Source organism: Miniopterus natalensis, chromosome 6, assembly GCF_054644295.1.
Source record: "Miniopterus natalensis isolate mMinNat1 chromosome 6, mMinNat1.hap1, whole genome shotgun sequence".
Taxonomy (NCBI): Eukaryota; Metazoa; Chordata; class Mammalia; order Chiroptera; family Miniopteridae; genus Miniopterus; species Miniopterus natalensis.
This window is the reverse complement of record NC_142086.1, coordinates 87,756,580-87,779,617: the sequence shown is the minus strand read 5'-3', so window position 1 is coordinate 87,779,617 and position 23,038 is coordinate 87,756,580. Positions and strand designations below refer to the sequence as shown.

The 23,038-nt window shown below is 56.3% G+C and overlaps 1 protein-coding gene and 1 pseudogene across 1 annotated transcript in view; both read right to left on the bottom strand.

Moving 5' to 3' along the window:
- The window catches only part of AGPAT3 (1-acylglycerol-3-phosphate O-acyltransferase 3), a 61,098-nt gene that overhangs the window by 25,862 nt on the left and 12,198 nt on the right, over positions 1-23,038 (bottom strand). The gene's annotated exons all lie outside the window — the stretch shown is intronic.
- LOC107537459 (large ribosomal subunit protein uL1 pseudogene) lies at positions 16,860-19,149 on the bottom strand (annotated as a pseudogene).

Below are 23,038 nucleotides of genomic sequence, written 5' to 3'. Positions count from 1 at the left end.
CAACATCTGTCCCCAAAACCCAACCCACGCACAGGGCCCTCCAAGTCAAGCTGGACTGGCAGAGACTGCGTGAGCCCATGGATTCTGGAAGTTTCCAGGTGGTACTGGGAGCTCAGCTAGTGTATGCCTTCACAAGAGCAGACGTCTCAAGAGTCCTCATATCACGTAAGTAACTCACTTCCCTAAGGCCTAGATCTACAGAAACAGGCAAACCCCCTTTTGCCATCAGCTGAGAAAAGTCAAGCAAGGTGACAGCCCTGGGAGCCACCTCTTCCGCACGGCAACTGGACACAGCGTGCTCCAGCCGCCCTCTGAAGGCCACGTCCTCCAGCCCCGGGGCGAGTGCTAAGGAATCAGTCCTGCGGCGATTAGGAGACACGTGGGAAGATGAAAGCTTAAGGACAGGCGGTCAGTTACGGGTGACACGGAAAAACAGGAGAGGCTGGGGCCAAACCTGGTGAACCCAGCCACCCCGCCACTAGGTGCGCCTGTCCCTCAGGACTCGGTGACGTGAACACTGCTTACGCCACGCTGCTGGCTGACAAGGGCGCACACGGCGTGACACACACACACACACACACACGCGCGCGCGCGAAAGACCGAACCAAACCTCCTGGAGGAAACCTCTCACAATGAAACAATATGGACTTCGTTTTACACTTTTCTGGTTTTCATTTAAGTTTTTTGGCATGGAATAATTATTACTTATATAATTGTAAAAATGTCATTAAGAACAAAACGGTGTCCTTGAAGTTAAAAATCACTTGGAAGAGTGATGTACAGCAGGTAGAGATGAGAACATCCCGGCGCCAGCACTTGAAGCTCCCCGTGTCCGCCCAGGTCCCCAGCCCTGGCTGGCCGGTCACGCAGGACAGCCGTTGAGGCCAACTGCTATCGCTCTACAGCTTTATCTTCTGGTAAAACGGCTCTTTCTGTTGGGCAAGCATTCTGCCACCAAGCAATGAGAAGCAACGTCAAGTTCGCAGAAGTGACACTGCTCTTGGGAAAGCTTTCAAGGCCTGCCTGCGGGGTGCGGGGGACACAGGAGGCAGGAGGGGGGGCGGTTAAAGGACCAGAACCCTGCCAAGAGGTGGCTCTGCCACTAAGAGGTGGATTGTCTGTTGCACTGAGTTTAGGGATTTCTTAGATTAAATGAAAAACTGGGAACTTGCTTAGAAGTGTATTCAACTAGCCTGGCCGGCGTGGCTCAGCGGTTGAGCATCAACCTAAGATCCAGGAGATGGAGGTTCGCTTCCTGCTCAGGGCACAGGCCCGGGATGCGGGCTCGACCCCTGGCTGGGGCGTGCAGGAGGCAGCCGAGCAATGACGCCTGTCTCATCACTGATGTTTCTCTCTCTCTCTCCCCCTCTCCTTCCTCTCTCTGAAATCAATGAAGACATATATATATTTTTTAAAGTGTATCCAACTAAATGGTCAACGCGGGCACTTCCAGAGTCTTCTGATGCTTGGGAGACCTGCACACAAGTCCTACCACCCAATCAATCTTCCAAAAACACATGGCAGCTTCCATCTAAAAAATGCCACCGATTTAGGAGTATTTCGCAACATTAAAAATTTTAATCGCTTTCCATTTTTAATTCCTTCTAATTGGTGTAGAAACCCCACCCTCTCTCTGTTACGCTTGGCTCTGCTGTTGGAAAGTTGCCACCGAGGAGGCCGGCTTGCGACCACCTTGCCTGACGCGCCCTGCCCTCTGTCTGGCCCTCGGAAAGTGCCCCAGGAATGACTATTCTCTGTAAGCTGGGCTCTCCCCTGCCCCGCATAACTGCTGCACCCCCATTACACCGGCCTCTCTAAACTGTGACACAGGCACCAGCAATGGGCTACTGACTGAGCCAAGGTAACAGTAATGTGTTCCCACTCGGGGTGTCCTCTGCACCTCGCCCCTCGGCAGCGGGACAGGGCCACCACGGCAGGTTCTGGGGTCATGCCAGGCAGCTTGTGGGTGGGTGATAACGCTAACTTCCTGTTACTCAACAACTTACAGAACCCCACTTTGCTATCACAGCTTAGTGTGCATTTCATGAATCCTGTCAAGGGCCGCACCTGGAAGCGGCAGCTGGCGACGCTGCTGAAGAAAATTGACCTGCTAGGGATGCAGGATGTGTGGCTGGGGTTTGAACCAGTATTTCTTCTCATGTCACGTGGGGTCCTGGGATCTTACGCCAGATCTAAAGCAAGGCTCACTGAGGAAAGCAGGGCTCTGTCCCTGGCCACTGTGCCCAGAGGTGACAGCTACAGAGGCCTCCAGAGGAGGGGCTGAACCCCACACGCCTCACTGGCTGGTCAGAGGCTCCATGTGGCACCTCCCGTGACCTGGCAGCTCGGTCAGGCTTCCCCTCAGAGAGCCTCTCCCCTCCTCCAGGCCCTGCTGTGATGGGTTCACAGGAGGCCCGAGGAGGAGCCTGGCCGAGACTCCTTGCTGCGCAGACGCAGACGGGACAGGCTGCTGGGTGCTGTGCTGTCAGCAGGTGGCCGGGGCACAGCTGTAGTCACCCAGGAACCCTCCAGGGAAGCGGCCCTCCCAAGGACTCCGCATTGTCCCCATTAGTGGAGTCAAACACCCCAGTGGAGCCCAGGAGCCTTTGGGTGAAGTGCTCACAAGTTTACCAAATTGTAGCAGCAGCTTCAACAGAATGGAACTCCTGGTGCCCCGAATGTAGAGCTGAGCTGAGCTTGTGCAACGGCTGAGCTGCGAGTCAGTGCCAGTCACAGGCAGGGGTAGGGTATGGGGTGGAGAGCCCTCCCTGCCACAGGCCACACCGACTCTGACAAGTGCCAGCCTGGACACCTGTCCTCAGCGAGCAAGGCAGTTGGAAAGGTATCACCTAAGTCCAGCCCTAACTGGGGAGGGGACAGTTCTGCAGCCCCAGAGAACCAAGACTTCAACATTTCCCCCCAGTTCTGAGCACTGGGAATGAGGTCATGGGGGGTATGGCAGAGGCTGCCTTACTCCTTGGGTCAGATCACAGCTAGCTCAGAGAATGTTCTGTGAACAGGTCTCTTCCCGTTTGCGGACCAAGGATTATTTAGTGGCCAGGACAAAAGCTAGAAGAGGAAACGTCCGAGGACAGACTAAAAAACCAGTATGCACCTCCCCTGGCGAGGTGGACGGTCGGCTGGGTGGTGATACAGACCCACCCCTTTTTGGGTCCAGCTGACTCTGACCAGGGCCACCACGCACATAAGAAGACAATGACTACAGAGTTCTGGAGGAAGGGGGCTCCCAGGCAGGAAAGGGCAGCTGAGGCCTGGGGGGCAATGTGGGGGCCCCAGGGGCCTGGAGCCAGTGGGGAGCCCTGCCCCTGCCCCGTCTGCTGGCCTTGCCGCCCGCAGCACCCTCCGTGTCACCAGAAGCGGAAGAAGCATCACTCGGACGGACAGGAGAGAAAGCCTCCAGATCAGAGGGTAGAATTCCCACCCTGACCAAGTGCACAGGAGGAAACCAAAACAAGCCAGAACCTCCAGAAAGCAGCTGCCGCTCACAGCAAACTACCCCATAACCAGCTCTAGCCAATCAAGTGACCCCAGACCTGGAGCTGGGGGCCTCTCCAAGGCGACCCCAACAACGGCCACCATGAGGTGTGTGCCAGCCTTGCGGCGCCATCAGTGTCTGTCCAGGTACAAAGGTCATCACGCGCAGAGACAGGGCTGACATCCCATTTTACAGACAGAAACTGGGGGCCCAGAGCACACATGCCCTGTTTACCATCACAGCCTTGTGAGGGGCTGTGGAACTGAGCCTCCAGACCCCCAGGCCAGTGTGGCCACTACACCCTGCGGATTCCGGCACACGTTCACAGCGAGCGCTGGTGTGTGCTCTGGGCACACCTGCTGCAAAACGTCACCAGTGACTCCCCATTAACCACCTTTTCACCCGTGGGTACAACAGGGTAGCACCCCTTTGATGGAAGCTACCCATTTCCTGTTCAATGGACAGACCCTCTGTCAGTCGACAACCCCCAGGTACGCCGCCCTGGGCAGAGGTGAGAGCAATGGGCAGTGCTCGGGGCAGGGGTTTCCCTCTGACACTCACCCAGCACCGCGGGCGTGCTGCATGCACCAGGACCCTAAAGCCTGTGAACCTTCCTCAGGAATGTTCCTCACAAAAGAGCATTCACTGAAGGGCAGGATAATCCCCCAGGGGCCCTCTCCAGGTGGGGACCACACGCACTGCGCTCCGGAAGTAACTGGCCTCCCTACCTGCCACGAAGTCTCCATCCCGGGGGGTGGAGAGAGTTTCTGGACCTGTGGGGACAAACGGGGACCAACCACAGCATTGGAAGCCCCTCCCCTAGGACAGCCCAGATCCCCGGCGCCAGCCACGCTCACCAGTACAAGTAATAGGCCAAAGCCACAGCCACCAGAGCAGCACAAACCCCCGAGAACAAGCAGGTCGAGTAGCTGGCCAGCATCTTCACAGCCCCGTCCCAAGTGCTTCTGAGAGCTGGTGAGGGGAGACGGCGGTGTGAGCGGGTGTCACCTTCGGCCAGAGGATAGGAGAGGGATTAGGACCAGGCCCACACGACCCACAGTGGATGGGCCTTGGCTGCTCAGCAGAACGATAGGGACACGCACTTCTGGGGTGCTGCCTCCCGACCCAGCAGCACCCTGCAAGTCTCGAAGGCCAACTCAAGTGGAAACAGGACCCTTAAGCAGCACACAGGGCTCAGCCTCCCCTCGGCCCACTGCGGGGCCGCCGGGCACCCGCTAATCCAATAAGCGGCTTTCAGCGGGAGCTGCTGTGAACAGGTGGCATCACAGAGGTCGGACAGGATGCAGGTCAGTGGGCAGTGCCCCAGCACCTGACCCTGGATCTCGGACTCAGAAGCCAACAGAGACCCTGAGAGCACAACCACCCTACAGCACACATGGGGTGAGCTAGGGACCCCTGGGCCCACAAGGGGTCTGCAGGTGACCTGGGCCACTGGCCCTGGGGCCTCCAGGCAGATGACAAGGTCCCCTTAGAAGTCTGTGATTTACACTCTGGCTGCGGCCTGAGGAGCCGTCAGAAGGGAAGGCTCCTCCACTTAGTCCAGGGCTCTGCCCTGAGCAGCATCTTGCTGGCTAAGGCTTTCCAACTCCTTAATCCTCGAAGCAGCCAGGGGAACTGCTGACCGGGAGGACAGCTCCTAAGAGCGCTCGGTGCATGCTCCCCGGGACATGAGACTCCCCTCACCATCTGAGAGCCTGAGAACAGGCCGCACTCCCTGCCAGGCATCCGGACCTCTGCCTTTCCAATAAATAATGAAAAGAAGCCTCCTCTCTCAGAGCTGCTTGGTGATCTACGTCTGCACAACCACCACCCCAGGTCAGTGGACGCAGCCCCTGGGGACCCCTCTGTGCATCTGAGACTCGGAGACGCTGGCCCTAGAGTTGTGAAGCCCATCGCTGAGCGCAGGGGTCTCTCTCAGGTCTCCAGAAAGGGCGGCAGGCAGGTGCCCTTGACTTGAGTGGCAGCACCTGGGCCCGACCTTTGCCCTGAGGTCAGTTCTCACTGAGAAAGGTTATCTGTGAGGCTTTCCTGGGACCCAGGGTGGCCCTGACCCCCTCCGCAAAGGCTTTCTGTTTGCCGGTACCCCCAGTACTTCAGGTGCCCACCACCTCCTCCGTGATGCAGCCAGAGAGACTTTTCTAGAACAGAAATCAGGTCATGGCCCGCCCCCCAGCAGCCACCTTTGGCACTGCAGGCTTTTGAGATGCTGGCCACATCCTGTCCTTGTCCCCAGCCTCCTGCCAGGTTTGCAGGGTGGGAGCCACACTGGCCCCATGGTGGGCAAGTGAGAACACAGCCTGAGGGATTGCTTGCTGCACACCCCAGATGCCACAGACCCCTGAGTCCTCCGCCTCCAGATGGCATCCCCGGGGTCTCCTCCAGGCCTGGCATCAGCACCCAGCCTAGTGGCACCTGCTAGGGTGCTGGCTTTTCTTTTCTGTTCTCCACTGGGCTCTGGGCCCGAGGGGAGCAGTGACAAGGGCCTGTGCACGGAGCGCCCCAGTGTCAGGGGTGGAGGGTGGAGGAAGAGTCAGGCTACGCCTGGGCCGCGCCGGGCTCCGGCGTCCCCAGTTCTCCACACAGAACACACAGCGGGCCCGAGGCAGGGGGCTCTCTGGCCAAGGTGGCCCTGGCTCTCGCTCTTGCTTTGGACTGTGGACCTCAGTGCATCACAGAGGAGTCTCTTCCCTCCCGGTGACATTGTGGGAGGCCTCTGGGATCTCCCTGGAGAGAGGGTGCACAGCGCAGTCCTGGGCACAGACTGGACCCCAATCCTAGCACCCCCCACGCTTTCAAGCTGAGCCTCAGCTCACTATAAAGTGGGACTAATCCCTCTACCCACGTCCAGGGACACTGGTGATGTTTAGGGGATGGGCGCAGGGAAAGCATCTGGGCAAATGCCAAAGATTGTGAACTCTTGTGATGACATCATCCTGGTTCCTGAACGGTGCCTGCGGAGGGGGCGACTGGCAGAGGCGGAAAAAATACCGAAGATTCTCTCTGGGCTGGAGCAGAACTGAAACTAAACCTCAAGCCAGTTTTTGGTTCATTAATGGTGAGGAACGTTGAAACAGTTCTCACTTTTTACTCTGTTCTTTACATTGTGTGAAACACAGCAAACCTAGAATGTTTAGAATCTCGGTTTTATTTATTTTGAAATAAAGCGTGGCATATGAATTTTGCCCAGATCTTCTTCCGGTAGTGTATCTGCTGATGGGAAACTCCCCGTGGGGTCCCGAGTGCACGTGTCTGGCTGGCCGTGCCCAGGACCAATGGCCGAGAGGGTCCCACCGTCCCGAGACCATGTGTGAGACGTCACTCCTGCCCCTGGGTGACCACTCGGCTTCATTCTCAGTCTCTGATTTAAGGTTAAAGAGAACACAGCCAATCGGGATGTATGACAAGAAAATGCCACAGGAACACAGTATCTCTAGATTACTCCCTGGGACCTAAAATTGCTGATTTACACTAAACAGGAAAGAGAGCCGCAGGAGTGTGCTAACAGCCTCCCGGTGGCTTCCTCGGAGCAGCAACATCAAAGGTTTGTTCTAAAAACGTAAAACTTTTCTTTAACTCAGTTTCTCCCGAAATTCCCACATTCACCCTCTTACGCAATTGAGGAGACCCAGGTGTAATTAATCTTCCTGCTTGACTAGTGTAATTACCGTGGCTGTCAGACACAAGGACACAGGAATGAGACACATGCGGTGGCAGGGTTATGTAGTTTGGAAAAGAAGCCCTTTGTTATCCCACTGATGCGCCCTCGCCCAGTGGAGGACCCCACTTGTCAGCTCTCAGGGCCTGCGGGGGACCAGGTGCTGGCTCCACAGTATCTGTCTAGTGCCGCAAGCCCTGCCCTGAAACAAGGAGCAGCCAGCAGGGGAGGGACACGAAACCTGAGACCCGACAGGGCGGGCAGGAGGAGGTGCCTGAGCTGGGGAGAGAAGGAGCTTTGCCCTGTGGGCATCCCCCAGGCCTACAGGGGCCACCAGGGCCTGCAGGTTCCATGGTGGTGCCCGCAGGAGCTGCACAGCAAGCTCTGTGTCTCTCTAGCTTCCAGAACAAACATACAATCCCATCTATGTGCCTGCAGGGGAGGGGCAGGTATGGACACAGGCCGGCCCTGTCCACACCTGCTGCTGGGCCTGAGTGCCCGGGGCCTGCGCCCTCCTGTTCCTTCGGATGGCCACCTGCCTTCCCCGGCCTGTTCTCTCTGTTCATCTTCAGTCCAAGTGTGAGCAGGTCAGAGCTCTCACAGTTCCCCTGCCTTACCCTAGCCCCCCCCCCCCGCAAGAAACTATGATCCCCTTTCTGCCAGCCTCACCTCCACGTCCTGACCCTCCAGGGTGGACCCCACCTGGAAACATCCCAAAACCGGGTGCTGTGGGCCTCTGAGTTAACCTCGAGGGCTTGTCAATGCTGAGGTCTGAAGGGCACAGTCAACATGGAAACTAAGAAAGGCCACACAAGCCATGCCGAGACACACCGGTGACAGATCGGGGGGACCATGTCCAGACAAGCAAGAGGTCGGGGCGACCACACCAGACATGCAGGTGAATGTCAGGGAGGCCACGCCAAGGTCGTGCCGAGTGACAGGTACTAAACATGAACTATTCACTTAATGGCCACAACAGCCCTGCTCTCTTGGTACCACTATCAACTCCAGATAATTCAGCGTGGGTCACCAACAGCTGGCTGACCCAGGATTAGAACCAGGTTTGGCTGCTGCTGGACTCAGAGTGTTTCACTGCCCCCTGTACAGCTGGTTCAGCCCAGACGCCCCTGGACTGACGTGGGGCTTATTCCGTCTCCAGCAGTCCCCAGGGACCTGGGCGTCCTGGAGTTTGTCCCCACTTCCCCACACCTGACTCCTGTTGACTCACAGTTAATCACCACCCTCTTTCCCACAATTTCCCCAGAGACACTGTGTCAATTCCTGGCATCCCAGGCCTCAGGAAAAAGGGTCCTGCCTAAACCACAGACAAGCAGTGACAAGGCCGAGCTTCCAGAAAGAAAGAAGCTGCGGACGTTACTCCTCTGCGTGCCCCTAACCCTCGCGCACTTGCCCTGCTGACCGCGTCGCCCGGGCTCCCCCTCCCACAGCCCTGCAGCATTTACTAGGTTAATGAGATGCCCGCCCACTGGGAACACACCACCTCGCCAGCCTGTTTATCCAGACAGAGCTCAGCATTAGAATCGAAAGAGCCCTCAGGATGCCAGCAACGCCTCACAGGACCATCAATAAGAAGAAAAGTTGCCAAATGCACTCACTTAACCCCCCCCCCCCCCCCCCCCCGCCAGGCCTCACTGGGCTCCCTGCTGTTGACAGTGTCCCCCTCATGCCACTGACCGCTTGGGCCGAGCTCCTGGGGCTTCCCGCAGCGGCCTCTGGAAAGGCTGAGTCCCCTCAGCCTTATCCTCTGGTCCCAGGAAGGAGCAGGAGAGACGGTCCCAGCCCGAGCGAGTCCTAGCGGAGCATCGTCCAGTCCTGCCCCGGGAGCTCGGCGAGGGCCCTGTCCCGTTGGGCTGGGGCACCTCCTCTGACTCAAGACGGTGGCGCCCGCAGGAGGCGGCTTCCCGCGCCTGAGGCAGGTGGTTTTGCAGCGCACCCTGCCCTTCCGCAGCGTAAAGCACACACGCAAAGAAGGAAACAAAAAAGAAAGCTCCCGTGTGGAAGGGCTCTTTGCTTTGCCTCCGTCTGGGTAAGTGAGACGCGGCGGCGCTGGCAGGGACCAGCTGATACGATGTCCTTCCAATCCACACCGGGACGCGCACTAAACGCGGGTTACTATGCGAACCAAACACAAGTAAACAGCCCAAGGTGTGAGCCCAGGAAGGCGGGCGGCCGAGTCTCCAGCGCTTTGAAGCGCAGCCGGGAGCCCTGTGCCAGACGCGATCTGCGTGGCTCACAGTTATTCTGTGGCATTTACACGGGACGCTGGGATGGACATGCACAGGTGTGCCCAGCAGCAGGTGTCCCGGGGTGAGGCTGCCACGTGGGGGCCGGGGCTCACCTGTCCGGATGGCCTGAGAGAAGGCTGCTGGCTCTGAGACACAGGGGTCAGCCTGCCAAGCTTCCCGAGGACCTGCGAGCGGGTTCTCTGCCCTCGGGAGGCTCAGACAGTGTGGGCATGCTGGCTTTTCCACAACGGCACAGCAGGACTGGGCGGCAGCCTTCAGAAGGAGTCACCGTCCAGCGGCAGATGGCAGCGAGGAGGAGAGGTGCACACAGGCGAAAGCACCTGCAGGAACCACTCGGTGGGCCCTCCCTGCGTGGCTCAGTTGGCTGTAGCATCAACCGGGACACCAAAAGGTTGCGGTGTGGTCCCGTCAGGACCCACCATACCCAGGTTGCGGGCTCCATCCCGGTCAGGGCTGGGTGCGGGGCCCCTAGCTCCCCGCGTGTGCTGCCTGATGCTGTTTCCCTTTGCTCCTGTTTGCATTTTCATATCGGTATGCTCAGCGCAGCCATGGTTCCCTCCAGAGAGCAGGCCTGGCGACGCGCATGTGCGTGGAGGCCCATGAGGGGCAACCATCGCCTTGCGGGTGCCAAGCCCGGGCCTACACCACCGGTGCCCGAGCCACCCCCCTCCACCTGCAGAGGGCCTCGGTCTCCCCAGTCAGCCAGGGGGCTATTCTGCGCTCCTGCTGCATTTCAAGAACAGGCAGTGCCCGGCTGGCGCAGCGCCCTGGGGCACAGAGCAGCGTGACCCGCAAACAGGCAAGCAGCCCCTGGCAGGACAGGGCAGGCCTGACGTGGGCCCAGTCGGCCCCAGTGCCCTGGGGAGGGACACAGCTCTAGAATTTCAGGCAGGACGCCCTAACAGTGGCTGGAACTCGCAGTGCTGCACACGGTGACACTGTTATGTTACCAACCTGTACCTTGCTAAATGACTCTCTGACCTTTTCCTGAGAGGGGGCAAGCTATTTTTTTAACCTTACAGAAAAAGGCAGAAACAGGAAAAGTAAAGAGAAACATAAACTACGGCCAACAACCCAAACCACACCTTGGCAGGCTCCACAGTGACGTTACCTGGAGGGCCGGCCACCACCCTGCTCTCCCGGGTCCTGTCCAGCTCCTGGCCCTGCCCTGTCTTGTCTTCTCTCTGCACCTCCACCTCCACCTCCACCTCCACCTCGGGGCGGGCTCCCAAGCTGCTCGGCCTGCTCTCCTCCAGCCTCAAAGAAGTGAAAGCTGAGCCCATGTCGTCTAACCAGCCACTGGGGTTGGGCACAGCCCAGATCTTTCCAACCTCCCACTCGGCTCCCAGCTGGATGTGCCAGCATGAGCTACCCCTGGCTTTCAGGGACAGCAGTGTGAAACCAGGGGCCTTGAAGTCTGACCCAAAGAACAGGGTCTCCCCACCTGCCTCCCCTCAGTCAGTGTGTGGAAAATCTCTGAAAGAGACAGTGTCCACCATGCAGATTTACAAAGTTGGCGATTTACCGAAAGGACTGAATGCACAAGAGACTTTTCAGACACCTGGTTTCCAAACTGGCTCTTTGCCATGTCAGCCTGAACACCTGGGAGTTAGCCTGCGTCTGGTTTTCTGATAAAAATTTCTTTAGATTTCAAACAAAAGTTTAAAAAGGTAATATAAGTTAAAATTGTTTTACTTAGACAAGTATCCTCCAAAGGAATAAAACAGATCTAGCAAGAAAATAAATATGAAAGAGAAGCAGTCTTCCCTTGACTCATGGATATGACATACAATTCCCGCTACATCTTTAATTACAGAGTTAGTACAAACCCCAATTTATGCCCACAGACCCTGAAAGGTAATTCTGTGCTAACCGTTGTTTTCATGGAGCACCTGCCAACCAGGTGATGCTGAGTCCCTCGTGGGCACATCAGATGCCCCAACAACCGGAGGGCGTTCCTGGGGCTGCTGGGCCACCTGGGACTGAGTCCCCTGTGCTCAGGGAGCTGAGGATCTGCGCTCAGGAGCCTCCAGTTAAGAAAGCCTAATGGATTTTCTCTTGGAAAATGGGGGTGCACTATTTTTAGGATCTTCAAAGAGTGAGAACAGAAAGGCCCCTCAGGCCTCCAGTGGTGGACACCACGTGGGGGAGTTTCCCAGTCTGACCAGCTGCGCTGGTTTCTGGCCCCTCTCCTGCAGGAGACAGGCAGAGACAACGCTGGGACCGCCGAGACAAGGAGACTACCAGCTCCCCCAGGTCCTGGCTGCAGGACAGGTCCTGTGAGGGGTCCTGCTGGGCACCCTGTCTCCCGAGAGTGCCTCTCAGGCCCTTCCCGTGCCTGCAGCCCTGGCTCAGGACTCTGAGGTACAGACTAAGTGGGGCCCATCACCTATCCAGGTCCTCATTCCCCAGTGGGAGTGACCATTGGCACCTCCCATTTCTCTGGAAAGGGAAGAACAGCCCACAGGCTGGTGGCGGCGCTGGAAGCAGAATGCAGGCCTGCTCTGCATAAGCCTCACTGCTTTCACCTACACGCCTCCCCCACATGGCTCCCCTCCCCCTTGCCCCCTCCCCCAGGGCTGCTGGCACACCTCCACAGCCTCCAGCAGTTCACACTCTGGCTCCCTCAGCTCCGAGTTCACAATCACTGTGCCTGGCCCCACACTCGCTGCACAGGCACTGTTCCTGCAGCTGCATCACTGAACTAAATAATACAGAGGCTGGAAATGGTACAAAACTGGAAGCAGAAGTGGTCGTCCCATTTACACCAGGTTCAGTTCTCTGAGAATGTTTGTAAATACAAGGAGCCGGCCATCAAGTCACGTGAGGGAAGGGACAATTGTCAGAATGGAATAATTAGGGGGTGTTTGGAAGGACCCCTTCCTGCGTTCTGGGCAGCTGCAGGTGCTCTCTGCACTCTAAGAAGCCAGGACAGAGTGGCCGCCACCAGTGGACGGCTCTGCTGCTCGTGACCACCGGACACAGGTGCCAAGATCCCTCCCTGCACCAGCTTTTCCGATGCCCTGGCTGCACAGTGCCCAGCGTCAGTGCGCTCTCATGGGAGCAGCCCACTGACCTGTGCCAGGCACCGTCACACGTGCTCCTTGCCCAACGAGGGCAGACCCACGTTTTATGGTTCTCTGCACCCCCTTCCACTACAGGTCCTGGCGATAATAGTACCCAAATATCTAACTGTGAAGTGAACAGATGGAGGGATGTCTAGTCAAATGTTGAGTCATTACAAGGGTAAGTCTTTGCCCCGTTCCCAGTTCTCTCAGCAAGAGCGCCGACTCTGCCATAGATCAGGACCCTCTCACTTACCAGTGGGTCCTTCTGGTGGGAGCCGGGCATTCAACTTAATCCACCAGGAAATCTTTCCACCTCCTGCCACTTGTGCCCGAGGTGGGGCCTGTGCCCAGCCCTCTGGACCTCTGGCCTGGCCACCTGCCTGTCCACTCCAGCATTACGCAGGACTGCCGGGCAGGGCCTTGGGTCTCACCCTGCACCACACTCCCCCAATCGACAGAAACTAACCCAGCACCGAGACCCAGAGAACTCTCTCTTCAAAGTCTGGGTGCTGATCTTGTAGCACACAACCCACCACCCTTAGGAACTTGCTGGGTCAAGTTCACTGTCGTGTGTGTGGTCCCTGTGCATGGGCCTGTTTTCAAAGCTCAACACCAGAGCCCACCCTCAGGCACCCAAATGAAGTCAAACCTCCAATTTCGCCACACAGACCTGAGTACATGCTCACCTCCCCAACTGCTTCCTCCCACCACGTACGTGTTAACCTGGTGGTAATCCCAGCACAGCGAAAATACCATCATGTCAACGTGCAATCGACATTAAGAAGGACCTAAGGAGATGTCCTCCGTCACCTGTCACCTGGTCTTCCTAGTCCATCAGTTCCCACGTGTTTCGCTCTCAGCGCCTCTCTATTTGGCCTCTCCGCTCTCAAGGGCTCAGTGGCCACCCTGGGAGGTGGCACTGACACTGGGCCGTTGGCTCTGTCATTTCAATTAGTCATGTGACATTTGTGGCAGACGAAAGCTTTTGACCACCCTGACCGGGGATATACTACGGACTCAGAAATCACTCTGTCGGAACAGCCTGGCAGGTGGTACTCTCGCGGCTGGGGCCCTGGAGGTGGCTGCAAGACAGACACAAACACGACATCTTACCCAGTCCTTGCCTTTGTTTTGTGGGTGAAAAGGGGGTTTTGTATGAAGTGTTCTCACAGGTGGCCTGACCATAAATTCCTAGCTGGGCAGCTCACAGTGGGCAGCGGAGCCCAGGCCTGTACCTTCTTTAGTGAGAGGCGGAAGCCGGCCCTGCCTGTCCGTCTGCAGCTAGGTTAGCGCGCCTCTGAAAGACCGATGTAACACCGCTGGACGGGGGTGCCAGCCTCGAGGGAGCACACTCCAGCCCGCTGTCCTGTGATCCAGGCCCTGCCCTGCTCTCCCCCGCCTTCACGTAATCTCTCCCGATCCCAAATGTATGAAAGCAGCTGCAAAATGTTCTTCTCTGGGGCATCTGAGATCTTGCTCCCCGCACATGTCATCAGTTTGGCTCAAATAAACTTACAAAAATTTCACTACAAGTTTGGACGCTTATGTTGATAGTTTAGCTCAGGATGGGGAAGGACAGATGCCAGCCACGGGGACTCCACGTTAAAGGGGACAGAAGCTGTTCCAGGCAAGCAGAGACGGAGTGCTCCGGGATAAATAACCTACCCCGTCCACTCTTCTGTGGCCAGAGCTTAGGGGACCTCAGACCCACGGAGAGCAGGCTCGGACAGAGACTGTGGGGTCTGAGATGCGCGGCCCTAAACTCTCGCTCTCTCTCCCTCTAGTTCGTGCCTCATCCCGCCCCGGGAGGCCTGAGGTTCTGCTGGAGAGCAGCCCTGCCCTTACCTGGGAGCTTCCAGGGCCAGACCTGCAGGGTGGCTCCCTCACTGGAGGTGGCCCGCCTCTTATCCTGCCCTGGGCCCCTCCCAGTGGGGGCGGCAGGATCTGTAGGGAGGCGGGGACTCACCAGTTTCCCTTTCACCCCAACTTAAAATCTAGCCTGGGTGGCGTGGGGCAACCACTGCAGGATCCAGGGGAAAGTGCCCCGCTGCTCCGGCGGGATGGGCGCCACTCAAGGCCAGGGAGCAATTAGGGAGGAGTCCTGCCTGAGGCAGTGGCTGTGGGCTTCTCCCTTTTTATCTTCAGGGAGACAGAAAGCTAGGACCTGACCAGCCCCCACACTGAGAAACAGAAATGCAGGTCAACAGTTGTAGAATCAGGATGGGTGCCAAGTGCAACAAGAGGGAAGCGCAAAGAAACAGAAGGTGCCTGCTTTCTATCACATTCAAGTCAAAGGTCAAGGTACACCCGGTTTCTGGAATACGGACGACCCTGTGAAGTGGCAGGAAAGAGCTGGCTGCTACCGGGGCTCAGAACGAGCGCCCCAAGATATGCTTCTGTGGTGTGTGGATTGTTTCGAGCTAAAGACAACCAAGACCCCCCCACGTAGAAGAACTGAACTCGGGGCCTTGCCCATACTGAGATGATCAGAGGCCCCCTTTTTAACTCGCCTTTGTAACGCCGCGCACGGGGGGTGCAGTGGGCCCGAGACGCAGGCAACCTGCACTTGAAGACAAGGAACCACCCGCCTCGCAGTCACTCACGGACACCCACAAACAGTGTCCGTACACTCAGCAACAAGGACGTTTTCGCCCGGCCGGGCGGGGCTCAGCGGCTGAGCATCGACCTAGGATCCAGGCGATCCGGGTTCGATTCCCGGTCGGGGCACAGGCCTGGGGTGCGGGCTCGATCAATGACTCTCATCATTGATGTTTCTCTCTCTCTCCCTTCCTCTCCCTTCCTCTCTCTGAAGTCAATATATTTTTTAAAAAAAAGTTTTCAACAAATCCAAACAGTAGTTACAAGACGAACACTCTCTTCTGGAAATTCGTAACAAAATCAGAAGACGGAAGGAAGCCTTCCCTCCCTGACACGGAGCCGCTCTCTCAGGCGTTCCTCTCCAGGGGCCGCAGGACACACACCCGCAGCGTTTCCAGGAAACGCGCTGAAACCCACAGCCGTGCTCAGGAGAATTTACCGCATTGGGCACTTTATGTCTTAGACACGAAAGCGAGGTGAAAGCGTTAAGCCTCCAACACAAAAAGTTAGAAGAAAATTTCAAAGGAACTGAAGGAATTAATAAAGGTAAAAGCAAAACATAACGAGTCGGAAAAAAGCATTCTAATCAATAAGTAAATCTTTAAAAGACGGTTTTGTTAACAAAAATAAATAAAACAGTTACCTATAGCAATAAAAAAGCTAATTGAGAAACAGGAGCCCTGGCAGGTTTGGCTCAGTGGTTGGAGCGTGTGCAGGAGGCAACCCATCCATGTGTCTCACATCGATGTTTCCCTCCCTCTCTCTCTTCCCTTCCAGTCTCTCTGATGAGCAACGGAAAATACATCCTCAGGTAAAGATAGAAAAGAGAGAATAAAATGCATAAAATAAGAAAAGAGGGAATCACATAGAAAGGAAGCATTTCTTTAAACCACGAAAATGCACATCTCTACGCGAATAAATCTGAAAACCGAGATGAAATGGGCACTTTCCAAGGAGAAAAGATATTTACCAAAAAAATGAACACAGGAAAAGACAGAGAGTCTGAGCAGACCTGTTTTTACAGAATTAAAAGAGACGTCTGTCGTATCTAATGAAAGAGACCAAACCCAGACGACTGCACAAGAGAAGGCTGCCAATCCCGTAAGAACAGATCATCTTAACTCTACTTAACTTTTTCCAGAATGTAGACAATGAAGGAAAACTTCCCAATGCCTTTTCTAAGGCAAGTGTAACACGAAATTAAAAATGTGAGAATGAACACAGAGGAGACTGGTCTAAATCGGTGGTTCTCGGGCGTGATGGGAGGACCCGTCCGGGGCCTGAGGGCCCTCGGCGTCCCAAGGATGCGCGGGGTGAGCAGAAGTTTCTTTAGATGCCTCAGCCAGTGCGGAAGCAGATCAGCTCCGCTGCCTCCCACCAGGTCAGACATGAGGAGATTAATTACACTGTTGCTCAGTGGATGAAAGTTGACCCCCAAACCCAAAGGTCGTGATTCCCGGTCAGGCCACATGCCCGGGGTGCAGGCTCGATCCCCAGCAGGGGGTGTGCAGGAGGCAGCCGATCCACGACTCTCTCATCATTGATGTTTCTCTCTCTCTCCCTCTCCCTCCCTCTCTCTGAAATCAATAAAAACATATTTAAATATATATGTATAAAACAATGCCACGCTCCGCTACATCTTCTTCAGTTTTGTAAAATGTAATTTTCTCTATAAAAAAATGTTACTTATGCTAACGTGCAATGGGTTTATTGCTCTTTTTTTAATGGTAGCAGTGCGGTTATTAAGCCGTGCCTCAGAGCAGGCGCTGGCGCTCGCCAAGGGCGCTCTCGACATTCTGCCAGTGCCTCCCGAGCCGGGGCACCAGGAATTGAGAGCTAAGTGAACGCCGCCCACGAGCTCGTCACCTGCCGTCTTCACGTGGCCACCAGCCACTGCCAGACACAGCACCTCCTTCACCTAGAACTAGACCGTGGACTTCACTCCATCCACTGCGGCCACCACGTCCTCACTGTGGGTCAGCAAGGAGGGAACTTGCCAGCTTTCTGAGGCCCGGGCCCAGGACTCGCGGCATCTGCCTGATCAGAGACTCTGAAGCCAGAGGCCAGCTTCTTACTCTTGTGGAGCGTCCTCAGCACCTCGTGTCCACGTGGGGGAGGGATAACCACGGCCTGGGCCGCGGCACAGTGCTGCTAGTTCCCGGGAACTCAGAGGACTTGGGGCGCGGAGTGGACTTGAGCCTGACGGTGCCCGGGAAGCGTTTGTCCTCCTGAGGGTCACGGTTCTTCGAGCTGATCTGCAGCTCCGCCATCCCCCAAAACTCCGGGCGCTTGTGCTGGTTCCGTGCAGGGCTTCCCACGCCACCTCCCACCGGGTGTCGCGAGAGACTCTGAGGCTCACAGTTCCTCACACTGTGAAAACCAGCAAAGAGCTATTGCTGCCATTTTAAATAAATTATTAAATATTTTTAAATGTTCCTGGTGTTAATTCCTAAAACAGTATGTACATCAACACCAGAGTTTCTCAACCATGGCTGTACTGAAATGTGGATCAGATCTTTTGTGGTGGGGCTGTCCTGTGCACTGCAGAATCTTTAGCAGCATCCCCGGCCTCCATCCATTAGGGGGCAGTAGCAGGCCCCCCCCCCACCACCACCAGTTGTATCAACCAAAACCATCTCCCGACACTGCCCAGGGTCCCCTCGGTGGAGGGCCAAGGGGTGAGAATCACCCCCTGCTGAGAGCCACAATAGTTGTAACACAAAACCAAAATCTCTCTGGGGCCCTCGATAACTTTTTAAGAGTGTAGAGATGAAAGGTTTGAGAGCCACCGCTCTTCGCTCATGACTACAGATACAAAAGTTCCTTTAAACAGGAGCAACCAGAATCTAACAGCACATTAAAGACAACCACCGTGACCAAGAGGGGTTTGTTCCACAAATGCAAGGATGATTTTATGGTAGGAAATCTGTTACTAAAAGTCGTAGTTCTTTAAAAAGAATGCTGGCCAGACAGTTTCGCAGAATCCAACCTCACTTCCTGACAAAAACGTGCCATAAAGGGGAGGCAATTTAAAAGATTATACGCACTCCTCACATGCTTCCCCTGATGCCAACACACCCACCCGCCGCAGGCTGGCGGGGGGAACCCCTCGCCCCACAGTCGCCCCACAGTCGGCATTTCCTTCGAGAAGCCCGGGGCTCCGGGAGGCAGCGGGAAGCGCAGGCGGGCCCGGGGCCGCGCCGTTTACAGAGAAACCAGGACCCAACATGGTCTACACCGGGACACGGAAACGTTTACTGCAGAAAATCAATTAATCTAACGATTGAGAGCACCAGGAAAAGGAAACGGGGCTCTTTCCCTGGGCTCAGGAAAAGCCGCCGAGGAAATTCAATTCAACCCACTCGCACTGCAGGACGTGGCTGCCCAGCTGCCGCCACCACGGACAACCGACGGCGGCCGCAGTGCTGAGGCCGGACAGCAAGAGAAGCGAGGGCCACACAGCTTTTGTCCCTCGGAGATGACAGGTCATCGGCACGGGAACCCCAGAAGCTCCTGAGACGTGTTGGGGAAAGTGGGAGCCCCGCGCGAGGCTCAGGAGGAAGCCGGGGACCCCCCCAGGGCAGCAGCCAGCACGCTTCCCGGGCGGACGCTCACTTTGGGGGGACGAAGCGGACTAACAATGAGGAGGGGCCACACGTGTGACAACTACTGGTGCGCCAGGCCTGCCTGGTTCCCTCCCTTCGACATGTGGGGCTGGACCCCGTGAGCTGGACGCTCCCTCCAGGCCCTGCCCTGGTGCAGCCACGGATGCACCCCCTGGTTTCAATTCACAGGCAGCGCCGGGCCGAGCCGAGGGGGTGGCTCGGGCGCCTCAGGCTGCACGCACGCGGCCCGGGACGCCCGTCTCCACAGCCCTTCCGCTCCAACCAGAGCCCCTCGGCACAGGGCCTCACCCGCGGCACACGGGGCACTGGTGCCCCGGGCACCGCCACCCCGGAGGCGAGCTCCGGTTTTCAGTTCTAGTCCCCGAGCGGCAAGGCGCTGCCAGGCGGGCGGTGTCTGTGGGACGACGGGCCCCGACATGGGGCCTCTGCGGGCCTGCCTGCTGGACGCTGGGAGGAAGGCAGCTCCGCCACCGAGCACTGGTGACCCGACAACAGCAGGCGTGTGAACTGGTGTGCACACAGCCCCTCACGTGCGTTCCAGCAGGAGAGCCAGGTGGAACGTTCCAGAAAACAGACGCACCTCCCTGGGAAAGGAGCCTGGTCCAGGTCACTGTCCCTGAAGGGACTCCCGGCACCCCTGCCAACTCACCGAGGGCACCAGCCAGAGATAGAAAGGGACAGCGGGTCCCAAAGCAGCAGGAGGCAAGGTCCACCTTCCAGGGGTCATGCGGGGAGGAGGGCAGGTCAGGGGTGGGGCTGACACCCAAGCATCCCCTGGGCCATCGGCACCTCCTCACAGACACTGTCTCCAGGTATCACCCCATCCTGCCAGCCCCCCCGCATGGGCCAGCGTCCTGGTCCCAGCACTTTCCAAGCTGCACACACGTCCAGGTCTTGAACGCACACCCTGTTCCTAATACAGTGATGATCAGGGGACTGTGCCCTAAAACTGTCACACGGACGTGTCTCACAACACGTGTGTGCACGTGTGAGTATGTGCATGTATATCCACGCATGCTCTGTAGGATATGCATAAAAAGGAAGGTTCGTTTTTTTAAATGAGGTAGATCTGTTGCAAAATGACTTCCAGACAAGTTCCAGCTCAGTGCCCAGACGTGCACTATGACATGAGTACATTTTTAGAGGCCCTGTGTGTGTGTGTGTCTGTCTGTCCTTCTGTGTGTTTCTACAGGCCCTGCAAGGATAAACCACAAACCACTTACAGGAGTTCACGCCAGGAAAGAGTAGGATCTGGGATGAAATGGACAATGACATGATTATTTATTAGATTTGGTTCTGCATTCAAATTTTACAAGCACATATCCTTTTTATAATTAAAATTTAAATATTAAGAAAGAAATTACCTTTCTTGCTTATTAAGCCCCAACCTTTTTCTGGACGGTGGGCACGACAGCTTCCCCAGTTATCACGAACACTGATGTGTTTCTTAAGGGAAAAAAAGCTTACATTGCACAAGATATGCATTCCCTAGACGCAAGCTGGCCTGCCAAAGTCCAAGCCCTTTGTCGCACGTTTAGACAGCAAACAGAGGCTCCCAAGCACAGCCGCATGGGCGCAGCGGCGACACTCGCACCAGCCTCCCCCGCCCACCCAGGCCCGGGCTGTGAGGGGCCTCCGGAGGCGGGCCCGGGCCGAGGCCGTGTGCGGCGTGAGCAGTCGGGGTGGCGGCACTGCCCGGGGCCCATGGCACACACCGCGACAGGGGTGCAGGACCTGCCAGGCCCCTGTGGGGCACGGACGCCCACTGCTGCCGTGGACCAAGCCTCTTCTGCAGAAAGAGGCCGGAGCTCAGGTCTCTCTCTGCCTGAAGTCCTTGGGCTGCCCCTCATTCCAGAATTCACGAAACGGGGATCCCAGCAACACGGGACCCTGCCCGATTTAATCATGAAAGGCCAAAATGTCACTGACCCACCTCACCTTCCCCGGGGTGCTCTGGTCTCCCGAAGGTCCCCAGTCGCGCTCTCCCTGGGACACTCTCCCCGCCCTCACGCCCCCCGCAGACCGGGCCCCACGGGGAACTATCAGGCAGACTGAATCTCTCCAGGAGAGCAGACTAACCTTTCGCTGGGCGAGGAGGGTCGCCTGCCCCCGCCCTACCGCACCCGCCGGCCGCAGGGAGCAACGTCCGAGGCCAGGCTGGAAGTTCCGGAAGCAGCGACCACGGACAACCAGGCCGCAAGGCTGGGGCCCGGCTCCTGCACTCCTGGCAGAGGGAGTAGAGGGGAGCCGGGGAACAAGCACCAGGAAAGGCCCCGTTCCAATATTAGCACCTAAGAAAGACTAAGGGAAACCTTAAAATCACCTTAAAACTTATTTAAAAAGTTAGTGGGAAACAAGTGTGAGCTGAAATTATGGTAACAGTGACACAGGAGTGACAGCCTGTCCCTCAGTCAGTGAAGGGGCGCAGCACAGGGACTGCACATGCCGGCAGCCCAAGAGGCTGCCCTGAGCGGGGTCCCACGCGCACGCAGGCCCCAGGGTCTCCACGGGTCCACGGACGGACTCCGGCCCACTGCGGCCCCCCACTCTCGGCAGCAACGTTCCCTGCTGCTGGGCTGGCTGGCACGTGACAGGACGGCCAGCACAGGGCCTACCAGGGCACCCGGATCCAGCAGGGACAGGATGGACACCCCCACACCCGCTCAGGGCACAGCAGGGGGACTGTGAAGCGTGGAGTGGCCCCTGGGGTGTGAGCGCAGGCAAAACACTTATCCTGAGCCTGTGTCCTCACCTGAAAAACACAAATAATAAGGTTTGTCCCATAAAGATGGGAAGAGAACTGACTGAGGAGGGATCTGGGGTGCTCAGCCCCGAGCCCACACACATCATAATAATAATAATAATGTTTTTCCAAAGTGATGGGGCCAAGTTACAGCCACAACACGTGAGCTCCCCACCGTCTGTCCTGTTCTTTTTAGCTGTTCCCGGGCTGCGTAGATATCACACCCGTGCTTTCACATTTTCATTTCTCTGATGACCAAGTTGCACACCTTTTCAGGTGTCCTTTAGACATCTGGGTCTCTCCTCTCGAGAGGCCCCAGATCAAGTCAATACTCTATTTCAGTATTGATGGTTACTAGCCTGGGGGTCAGTTTCACTCTTTCCTGCCTCAGTAAAGAGACAGGTTGCGTATATATAACTGAAGGCAGCTCATCTCCCACGATGCTTGGTTATAAATCTGATCTGGGGATTGCTCCCTGGCTATCACTAGTCCTGAAAAGTTCAAGTCTCCAACTCACCAATCCTCCTCTTCCCCTCCTTCCCGGCCCTCAACTGTTACAGAGCACTGAGGGCCCAGTCCCCCAAAACCAGGGAGACCAGACTGATTTCTACCTCCAATCTCCCCAAATTCTTGGGAGAGGTCCGGCTGATGACTAGTGGCCCTGGGCCACTCTCCCCCAGGAACAAACTGTGGTGGAGGAAACAGGCCTGCTGTGCACAATGCAAAGTGCCTCCAGGATCACAAGGCTCTTGGCACCACCCGCGGCCCCTGCAGCACCGCAGGCCGTGCCCTGGTGCCCTGGCCTCCAGCACCCCTGGCAGTTGGTAGCGAGAGAATCCTCCCCGCCCCAGGCGTCCCCCAGCCACTGCAGGAGATAACGCCGCAGAAGATAACCGACAGGAAAAGAAAGGAGAGCATTGAGAGCTCAACCCTGGGATACAATGTAACCGATTTTCTTCTGCGCACAATAGCCGCTCACAACAATTTAACAGTTGAAACCATGAACTGCGTATTAAATAAAAAATGAACAAAGAGAGCAAATAAACTTTTGATTCCCAATGATGAAGGTGAGACCCTCAAGAGGACTGGGAACTGCTGCTAGTATCACATTTATGTTAAGTTACTAAGCAGGCCCTCATGAGAAAATATTTAATTCTAAAGTGACACTAAACAAATTTTAATGTGAAAACCGAAGCAGTACTGCAGTGCTCAGTTCATATACTTAAGAAACACTATTTTAAATAAGTCATGACTATAAGAATAAAAAGTGTGATTGGCATCAGGTTGCATCAGCCCCACTCATTTCCCAAAAGCCGTTTGTTTTTAGCAATAGTAGCTGCTAGCACACTGTTTGTTGTTATTATTACACAGGAGTTTAAACCACCTGCCCGGGAACTGGAAACTAAGAGTTAAACGTGCAAACTTCAGACACAGGGACCGGGACTCACTCTTTGCAGAAAGCACATTAAAAGACAGTTGACTCCAGGCCCAAAGAAGGAATGGCAGGAGCCGGCTGGCCAAGGCATGATTAACATAAAGGGCCCTGTCACTCACTCACCTAATA